Raw genomic sequence first — 10,233 nt, 5'->3', positions numbered from 1 at the left:
GCCCAGATCTGTGGCTGGCAGCTCAGCAGGTTTGACCAGAGTCTCTTGGCAGTGGTGCTACTCCCCCCCATAGACCTTTGTCTTCAGAGTCCTCCATAACAGAGGATTTCCCCACCCCCTCATTACACCCAAGGAACAGTACCCTTCCTGCCTCATCCTGCCATGGCACCACTATAAGGGAAGAACGTTCATAGTCAACCAGCATGTACTGAGTCTTTTCTGGGCTCACTGTCATAAGCTATTTTATTTGATACCTTTCTATAGCACCCTATGTTGCAGATAGTAGCATCCCTCTTTTACAGCTGAGAAAACCAGGGTTCAGAATAACTTGTTAATAAGAGAATGAGAACTTGGACTTTTCAGTTTCGAGCTTGGCGTGTATTCTGCTGTAAACAACTTTGGCAGAAGTCAGAATACGGGTTGCCTTGGGTGGGGGATATGGTGGGATAGAGTACTTGGGGGTCTTCTGTGGCTCTGAAGGGACTTATCTTGATTTGGGACATCCACGTATGCCTAGGTAAAAAGTCCCTGAGCCTTACATCTAAGATTTATGCAGTTTATTGTTTGTAAACCATACCTCATTTTATCTTATTTAAAGTTCATTTATTTTGAGAGAGAGTGAGGAAGGGAGGGGCAGAGAGAGAGAGACCAAATCCCAAGCAGGCTCCATACTGTCAGGGCAGTGCCCACCACAGGGCTTGAACCTACGGGGCTCAGATCATGACCTGAGCTGAAATCAAGAGTCAGGTGCTTAACTGACTGAGCTATCCAGGCGCCTCTGTACCTCATTTTAAATAATGCAAAAATAAAAGCCCTAAACAGACACAAAAAACCTGAAATACTATATGACTTCATTTATGTGAGGTATCAGGTGTGGTCAAACTCCTAGCAACCGAGAGCAAATGGTGATTGGCAGGGAGAGGGGGGAGTTGATGGTTAATGGGCACTGAGTTTCAGTTTTGCAAGATGAGGTTCTGGAGGTCATCTGCACAATAATGTGAATATAGTTAACACTACTAAACTATACACTTAAAAAAGGTTAAGATGGCAAATTTTATATTACATTTGCCTTATCACAAAAGGAAGATTAAAAAATTAATCTCTCAAAATTTTGCTTTGAGATGTTCCACGGATTGAAAAGGCACTGTGGGATCAATGCTTGCCCTTTGAAAGTGCTAACCGGCGATTGGCCTCCTGAATGAACTGGCTAGAACTTTGGACGCTTGAGGTCAGAGAAGGCAAGCCTTCCCATCTCGTTCTTGAACTCTCTCCTACAACATCCTTGCTAGGTAGTTTCCAGCCCACGCCTAAACACCTTCTGGTTTCAAGGCGCTCACTCCATCCACACTCAAGACCAAACCAGTAATGCTAAATAATGATGGAAACTCTCTAGTTGAATGAAGCCCATCCCCTGCCCTTTGGTTTCTATTCCAAACCTTAGGGCTGTAGAGAATGAATGACATCTTGCACAGGACTGCCCTATAGGGTTTCATTTTGTTTCCTGTTTTGTTTTTGACTCCGTATATTCACACTTGTTTTCTTCTCCATTAGCCACATACTTCCAATGTCAGGCATACAGGGCACACACGTATGGACTCTGGCCTTCTGACTCTGCCCCGTTATGTTACATTGCTGAATGGATGGAAGGAATACTCTTGAATGTCACCCCTGCACCAGGACAGCTAGCAATAGCACAGCTATGACGTGGAAGTGACTGAGAATCAAATAAACATGTCCACTACACCCAACCCAAACTTAACCTAGTTTCCCCTGGGCTGGATCCCATAAATGCCCACAGCCACTAGGATACCACATAACATGGAGGAAAATGTGAGGAGGGGAAGTCAAAGTGGAAAGAGAAGGGGATTTTAACAGGTTAGGATTAAAATATCTATGTTTGCAGATTTTACAAAGCTATATGATCATGTGAACATTTTGTCAACTCCCCTCTGAGAATCTTGGAAGGGGCCTATTTAAGTGAGGGGCCCTGAAGCAGCAGCCGTATCAGCTCCATGGTGAATCCATCTGTGTCCATGGGTTATGATTTCCCAGAGCGCAGGGCAGCCTGGCAGGTTTTTGAGGACCCTGACCATTCTCCCCTCTTCCCCCTCTTCCCAGGCTTCTATTTTGCTGGTTAAATACGGCCAGTGTCTTCTATGGTTCCTCAAAGACAGGTCCCAGGTTCTTATCCGAGCTGGTGTCAGTTTGTCTACATCTCTCTTTTTTTTTTTTTTTTAATGTTTTATTTATTTTTGAGACAGGGAGAGACAGAGCATGAACAGGGGAGGGTCAGAGAGAGGGAGACACAGAATCTGAAACAGGCTCCAGGCTCTGAGCTGTCAGCACAGAGCCCGATGCGGGGCTCGAACTCACGGACCTCGAGATCATGACCTGAGCCAAAGTCGGCCGCTTAACCGACTGAGCCACCCAGGCGCCCCTGTCTACATCTCTTTAAAAGGATCCAGAACTGACTGACAGGCTGTTCATATCACCTGCCAGAGTAGGACACCTAGGTCTGCACGTACACTGTTTCCCCTACAAGGCCTGGGGGCCAGGCACGGTTCCATCCTCCAGTGGAGGATTAACTTAGCAAGTATTTCTGAGTGCTTTGTCTGTGCCGGGCTCTGGGGTGGGCCCCGGGATCCAGAGGAGGGACCCTGTTCTAGGGGTGTTTACACCCTCAACTTAAAAAGTTAGCTTTTAGCCCCAGTCACAGGGCCTTCCGCAGATCCTTGACTCAATTTCATCTTTTTTTTTTTTTTTTTTTGACTCAATTTCATCTTATTAGATTTGCTTCACTTGGCCATTCTGCCAAAATCATTTTGGATCTTGCTTCTGTCATGCCCTGTCCCCTCTCTCCCTCCCGGCTTTGTGTCGTCTGTGAATGTGATAAGCCTGTCTGTTATGTCTTCATTGCAGTCTGGGATAACAGTGTTTGACTTCCCAGGACAAGGACAGAGCCCAGAGGCATTAGGAGTTTCCCTCCAGGTGGACATTTATTCCTTAATCAGCACCCTTTGGGGACAGTGGTTCAATCCACTTAATTACACGGTCACCCAGCCACATTTGTCCATCTTGTTCACAAGGACATAAGATGCCTTGTCACATTCCTCAGTGAAGTCCAGACGCACTATGTCTGACACAGTTTTCTTGCCATCAGTCTGGCAACCCTGTCAAAAAAAGAAGAGTGAATTCTGTTCTCCAGCCACAGACACCACACTGTAAAAAAGAAAAAAGAAAGAAAGAAAAACAACAACAACCAAAAACTTTTTACTGAAGCATGCATTCAGAAACAGTGCTAAATCATAAATGTACAGCTCTCGGTTAAAGAAATGGAACAACCCTGCCCCCCCACCCCCAAGCCCCCTAAGTTCTCCTTCTGGTCACTGCTACCTGCCAAGAGTAACCCCTTTGTGCCTTCTCACACCATAGATTAGCTCCTCCCAGTTTTGAATTTCGTGTAAATGAATCATAGAGGATGTATGTTTTTGTATCTGGTTTCTTTTGCCCCACACTATCTGTGAGGCTCACCCATATTGTATATAGTTGTGTGTGCTCATTCTCATGGATACGTAATATTCCATTACACAAATACAGCATGATTTATTTATCCTTTCTACTGCTGATGATTGGAGTTGCCTCCAGTTGAGGTAGTTATGAGTAGCGCTGCTATGAACATTCTGTTATTTATCATCTAGTGCACAGATGTACTTGTAGTTTGAGTCTATCCCTAGGAGCGGAATCTCTGGGTCATGATGTATACATTTTATAGATTTTTGCCAAACAGTTTGGGAAAGTCGTTGTATGATTTCATACTCCCACCAGAAACATATGAACATTCTCACCAACATTTGGTTTGTCGATCTTTTTAATTTTATCCCGTCTGTGGGTGGGATGTGGTGGTATCTCATTGAATTTGCATTTCCCTGATGCCTAATGATGTGGAACACCTTTTCTTGTGCTTATTGGCCATGTGTATGGCCTCCTTTGTGAAATGTCTGTATAAATATTTTGCTCATTTTTCTATTGGGCTGTCTGCCTTTTTCTTATTGATTTGTAGTAGTTTCTTTTTAATTTTTTAATTTTGAGAGAGAGTGCGAACAAGCTGGGGAGAGGGGCAGAGGGAGAGAGGGAGAGAATCTCAAGCAGGCTCCACACTCAGCAGGGCTTAATTCCATGACCCTGGGATCTTGACCTGAGCCGAAACCAAAGGTCAGCTGCTCAACTGACTGAGTCACCCAGGCATCCTTGTAGTTTCTTTTTTATATTCTGGATGTGCACCGACTCTGCTCTTAACTTCAGCCAATTATTCTTTTGCAGATGAGTGTATCTGATGCTCAGAGACAACTGGAAGAGAACAGCTATCCCTTTAGGTGATATCAGAGCCACGCCACCGAGGGGGTGACGTCACAGCCGCACCACCGAGGGGCTGGTAGCTCCACTTGTCAGTGTTCCATAATCAGGTTGCTATGTTGCTCTTGGAAAGTGGTGAGGCGAGGTTGTGTGGAAGATGAGAGAGTGCGGAAGCCACATGTGGAAGGGAAGAGGGCAGAAGGGGCAGCCCCAAAGCCTTGGTGGGGGACTTTGAGGGTCCTTGTCAGAAACCCTGAACATGGGCACTGGCCCCACCACTTCTGAAGGTGTTATCTCAGCTAAGCCACTTAGTCTTTTGGGGGATCTCTTCTCTCCTCAAGGAAGTACAGACAATACCTATTTCACAGGGTTTTCTGAGTTTAAGTGAGAAAGCAGTTTATCAAATGTAATATTCCATGCAAACATCATGTATGTCTTGGAGTTGGGAGGACTCCATGAGTCTGCCTTAATATAGTAGCTGCTCAATAAATATGCATTGTTGAGTGCCTGCTGTATACTAATCTGGCAGTCTGGTGGTAAAGAGGCTCTGATGTCAAATTACTCAAGTTCAAATGCCAGTTCCATCACTCACTTAGCAATGTGTCATTAAGCAAGTTAATTAGCATCTTTATGCTCCAGTTTCCTTATGGATAAAAGAGGGATAGGCTACTACCTAACCACACAGCGTCAACATGTGAACTAAATGAGATAATTTATGTAAAGACCGGTACCAGGCTCATAGAAAGCACTCCTGTTATAATCAGGAGTTTACGTATGTCCTCTCACATAGTCATCCTAAAGAAGCAAGGTGTGTGTTATCATTTCCATTTTATAGGTGAGGAGAGGGTAAGAGAATTGCCAAAGTCATGTGCCCTGTAAGTACCAGTGCTGAGATTTGAACCCAAGCTTCTGTGAGTATGTTGTTAATCTAGTGCATCTAACTGTACTGCCGTCCAGCTCATATTTGTCTGTCCTATTTCCAAAGATATTTGGAAAACCCTCGTCAAATGCTTCCCTGGATTTTTGGGGTTGGGGGAAGACAGGCCTGAGCCTTTGGATGCAGCCACGGGGCAGGTTGGGCCTGCCAGGCCTGGTGTGCAGGGAGAGGAGAGTGAGGCTCTGTGAAGTTCAGGTGCACTGTGCTGCAGAGCCATCGGGACTGGGAGTCTGCAGTGGGTGCTCTCTTGAGCCCCAGGCCAGGCAGCAGGGAGAGCGTCAGAGCTTTCTGTAATGAGCCTGCCACACGACTGGACAGAGACTTATGACTTCTGGTGGCTGGGCTGCCTCCTCCCACTTGTCCTCCCTGGTTATTTATCACATTTGTCCCTCTGGAGAGGCAGGGACATTGCTTACACTGTCCAGAACAGGGAATGCAATAAAGCCAGTTCTACAGGAGGCCCTGAGCCCTGTCCCCTTCACTGAGGGGGGGAGGGGCTTGAGGGGCTCTCCTGGTGGGGGGTGGGGCACCAAAGCCAACCTGAGTCCAGCTTCCCAGAAGGTCTCCAGCAGCGTCTCCAGGACCACAGTGACGAACATCATTAACTGCCACAGCTAAGCTGGCACTAACCAGACCACTAAGCACCCCAACCCCCACTCATGGTATCGTCCCTCCCACCACCCAGGCACTGCCACCACCAGTAAGACTAACATCATCTCCGGTGACACCACCTTGAGCTGCCACAGATGGAGATGATGTCACTATCACCAGGATCACTGCCATTATCACCAACAGGAAGATAATTATCAGCCTGGCTTCATTACCCACCCTAGCTTGGCTCAGAGAAACAAGGTAATCAGAGTTTTATGGCTGTTTCTACCTCTGCTCCTGACCTTCATGGCTCCTGGAAGAAGTAGTCCTTCTTGTCTGGCTTTCCTGGTTATATGGAGATGGAATGGGGTCATGAAAAAAGCTTAGCTCTAGACAGACTTGACCTTGAACTCGTCTGTTCAAGGTCAACAGATGAGAGGCCCAGAGCCAGTAAGATGCTTTCCTGTGCCTCAATAGCCTTATCTGTAAAGAGAGGATAGTAAAATTCACCTCACTGTAGGGAATAATTGTAGGAATACCGTAGGGATAACAAAGTGTCTGGACCACTGTAGGTGATCAATACATGGCACATTAAATAACTATCATAATTATCATTATTACAGGATGAAACTGTTTTCTTAGAAACTGCCACTTCCCGGGGCACCTGGGTGGCTCAGTCGGTTGGGCATCCAACTCTTGATCTCAGCTCAGGTCATGATCTTGTGGTTCATGAGTTTGAGACCTGCGTTGGGCTCTGCGCTGACACCATGGAGCCTGCTTGGGATTCTCTCTCCCTCTCTCTGCCCCCCCCCCCAAATAATAAATAAACTAGGAAGGAAGGAAGGAAGGAAGGAAGGAAGGAAGGAAGGAAGGAAAGAAAGAAGGAAGGAAAGAAAGAAATGGCCAATTCCCAAAATGGCAGGCTCCTTATGTCTGTCCAGAGCATCTCCTGGACCTCCCATCCTGGACACCTAGCCCAGGACAGTGGCTTCCCTCTCTCCATCCTGCTGCCTGACCCAGTTTCTGTGAAAACCCAAGTTTCTCCCTAAGCAGAGGCAGCAGTCACATCTCCAGGTCTCATCGTCCTATTAGGACAACATCAGTGTAAACATTAGTTATTCACAAACCCAATTACATTTTGATTGCTCTGACCCAACCGAGATTGGGGTTACTCTCAATCCACATTTATTTTTTGGCACAAGCTTCCTAAGGTGCGGGAAGAGGAAAACAACCTCCCTCCTCCTCCGCTGCACCAGGCAGGAATCTTCTCCTGGGCTTCCTCATTCCTTCTCTGTCTGCGCTCCAGAATGTGACCGTCCCTGGGCACTCTGCTGTTGAATGGACAGCAGGAGGGGCTGGGCCAGGGAGAAAGGGAAGTCCAGATACCTTTGGAATTTCAGTAAGAAGGAAAGGAGAGCCTGTAACAGGGAAGGGGGAGGAGGCAACAGAAAGGGCACAGGAGGATGTCTTTGGCCAGCTAGGGGACTGAGAGAGGAGCTGCCTATGTTTGGGGTGGGGGTGGCAAGCTGCTTCCCAGCACCTGGGACACCATGCTCCCACAATCTAGGCTGCACCCTTCCTTAACATGTCTCAACTTGAGCTCTGGATCTGCCCCCCAAAACCTGCTTCTCCCAATGTTTTCTCCATTCTTGTAAGGGATGCCCAGACCAATTGCCTGGGCCAGAAGCTCAGTCCAATTCATTAGCAAATCTTGTTGGCTCTACTCAAAATATGTCTAGAACGTGGCGGTTTCTCACCACCTCCCCTACTCCCAACCCTGGTCCAAAGCACCATGGTCTCTTGCCTGGCTGGCTGTAATAGTCCCCTAAGTGGTATCCCCTTCAGCTGTAGTCTATTCTCAACACAGCCACCAAAGCAGCCCTTCTAAACATGTAGTTGACCAAGTCATTTCCCCATTCAGAATGCTGCAGTGGGTCCCTGTTTCACTCAGAGTAAAAGCCAAAGTCTTAAGTGCCTATCTGACCTGACCTGGCCTCCTGCCTTCTCTCTGACTCTGTGTCTATTATTCTCCCCTCACTTGCTCTGCTCCAGCCACAAAGATGCCAAGCAGTCCCGTCTCTGGCATTTGCATTTGCAAATGTTTCCTGTGCCCAGGAAACTTCCTTCCAGATATGCACATGGTTTGTTCCTTCATCTCCTTCAGACCTCTGCTCAAATGTCACCTTGTCAATGAAGCCATCTCTATCTGTCAGGTCCCTGCAGAAAACAGATGGCACGCTCAAATTCAGATCCTCTGAAGAGGCTTTACAGAGACGTGGGCAGGGGGGTGGGAAACCACACGGATAGTGCAGGAGCCCTAGGCTATTCACAGTGAAGAGCTATGACCATCCCAAGGCGAGATGATGGGATACTGCGGTTGGTATGGCAGTTAGGTTGGAGGGAGGCAGCCAGTCCACATGTTTTCCGCCTTCCCTCTGATCTCCTGTGGGGCTTCCGATTGGCCACACTTAACAGACACCAGACAGGCAGGGGGTCTGGGTGATGCAGTCCACGTGGGTCAGCCTCCAGGGGCACAGCACTAGGTGAAGGGTAGGGAAGGGTGGAGAGTGGGTCTGGAGATGCAAAGGGATGATGGTTAGATCATCACTCATGACTGCACTACTTACATATCACTCCCAGAACTCTGTCCTTCTTCCTGCTTATTCTTCTGTATCCCACTTATCACCTTCTAAGACACCATATAATTTTTGTTTATGTTTACCCACTGGATTGTAAACTCCACGAGGACAGAGATTTTGTCTGCTTTCATCCACTAATCTATCCCCAATACCTAGAACAGAGCCCGGTAAATCATAAAAGGTTAATACATATGTGATGAAGAAGTGAATGAGTGAGTAAAAGAGGGGAGCAGCATGGGAAGGGCTAGGTGAGATCCAATGGGGCCTGAGATCCCTGGATTTCACCCTGGGAATTGCCATCTGTAATGAAGAAAGAATGCATTTGTTGTTCAAGTAATTGGTAGTAACTGATGGTAATTTCAAGTAATTAAACACTAATTAATTCAATGAGTCAGTAATGTATTTATTTATGGTATCTGTGTTTGTTTCCTTATAAATATTGGTATTACTTTTGTCACGTAATTAAAATTCACTGGGGAAGTCAGTGAGGTTCCCGGGGGTTACAGAGGCTTGGCTTGGTCTGGACCAGGAATGAGCGGTGGGACCAAGGTTGGGTGAAGGCTGAGGTCGGAGTTCACTTGGTGTGGGGTGGGCCAAAGCAGGCACTGGTAAGGGGTTTTGCACTTTTGGCTTATGTTAGTTTGGGGTCGGGGATTAAGACACTTAACCACAAAATCTTTTCAAACTTCATGACTTCTTTTATTCCCCTCCACAACTCAGAAGTATTCTTTTTAGATTGGAATACATGAGGTCCATGGGGGTCATTGAGTATAGGAGGTCTTTCCCTCCCTGGACTTCTTTTCTAAGAGAACAGCAGTATCTTGAGCTCTTGGCCTTCTTCCCTGAACTCTGATCTCCTAGGCATGAGACCAACTAATTCTGGGCTGGACAGAAGATGGAGAAGGAGAGGAAAAGGGGATACCCCAGCTTGTAGGCCCCAAAGGACCCAGAGCAGGATCTGAAGGGTTGAGAAAAGTTGTATGGGGGTGAGTGATGCTGGGGGAGAGCACAAGCTCATAACAGGCAAGTTCAAGGCTCTGGGGGGTTCTCGATAACTTTGGGCCAGGCAGGTATAAGTATCCTGGTCACGCAGATGGACAGGCACGAAATGACACAGAATGATGGCACCCATAGAAGACACTGCCCTCATTTTTCTAGATTCCCAGCCCACATTCCTCATCAACCTCAAACTGGCAGTGTCCAGCCTTAGGCCAAAATGTAAACCTCCCCTCCCCCATCGTACTTTGCTTTCTAATGTTTTTATTTATTTTTGAAGGAGAGAGAGAGAGAGAGAGAAAGAGAGAGACAGAGCATGAGCGGGGGAGGAGCAGAGGGAGGGAGACACAGAATCCAAAGCAGACTCCAGGCTCTGAGCTGTCAGCACAGAGCCTGATGCGGGGCTCGAACTCACAGACTGTGAGATCATGACCTGAGCAAAGTCGGACGCTCAACTGACTGAGCCACCCAGGTGCCCCCATGTACTTTGCTTTTTAGTAGACCCTCAATGGCCACTGGGCAACTTACACTTATTACAGGTTAGAAAAAAGACAAATGGGCGTGAAGAAAGCAGAGAAAGAAGTGGGGGGGGGGATAAGGGCTGGATGTCTCAGAGGCTATAGTATGTAAGAGATCTTTCTCTTCACGTGCTTTCTCCAACTGCTGCCCTCCTTCCCCCTCCAAAGTGGCAGCAGAGAGGTGTTCAGGCACAGGTTC

General features: G+C 47.2%; 1 long non-coding RNA gene across 1 annotated transcript; it reads right to left on the bottom strand.

Annotated features, from left to right (window-relative positions):
- Nucleotides 1-2,970: 2,970 nt before the first annotated feature.
- Nucleotides 2,971-5,979, bottom strand: LOC131513428 (uncharacterized). Its single transcript, XR_009262579.1, has 2 exons — nt 5,831-5,979; nt 2,971-3,170 (listed from the first exon to the last, which is right to left on the bottom strand). It is a non-coding gene; the product is annotated as an uncharacterized LOC131513428 (long non-coding RNA).
- Between the last annotated feature and the right edge of the window lie 4,254 nt (nt 5,980-10,233).

This window comes from Neofelis nebulosa, chromosome 6 (assembly GCF_028018385.1).
Source record: "Neofelis nebulosa isolate mNeoNeb1 chromosome 6, mNeoNeb1.pri, whole genome shotgun sequence".
NCBI classification, from domain to species: Eukaryota; Metazoa; Chordata; class Mammalia; order Carnivora; family Felidae; genus Neofelis; species Neofelis nebulosa.
This window is presented reverse-complemented; position numbering and strand designations above follow the sequence as displayed.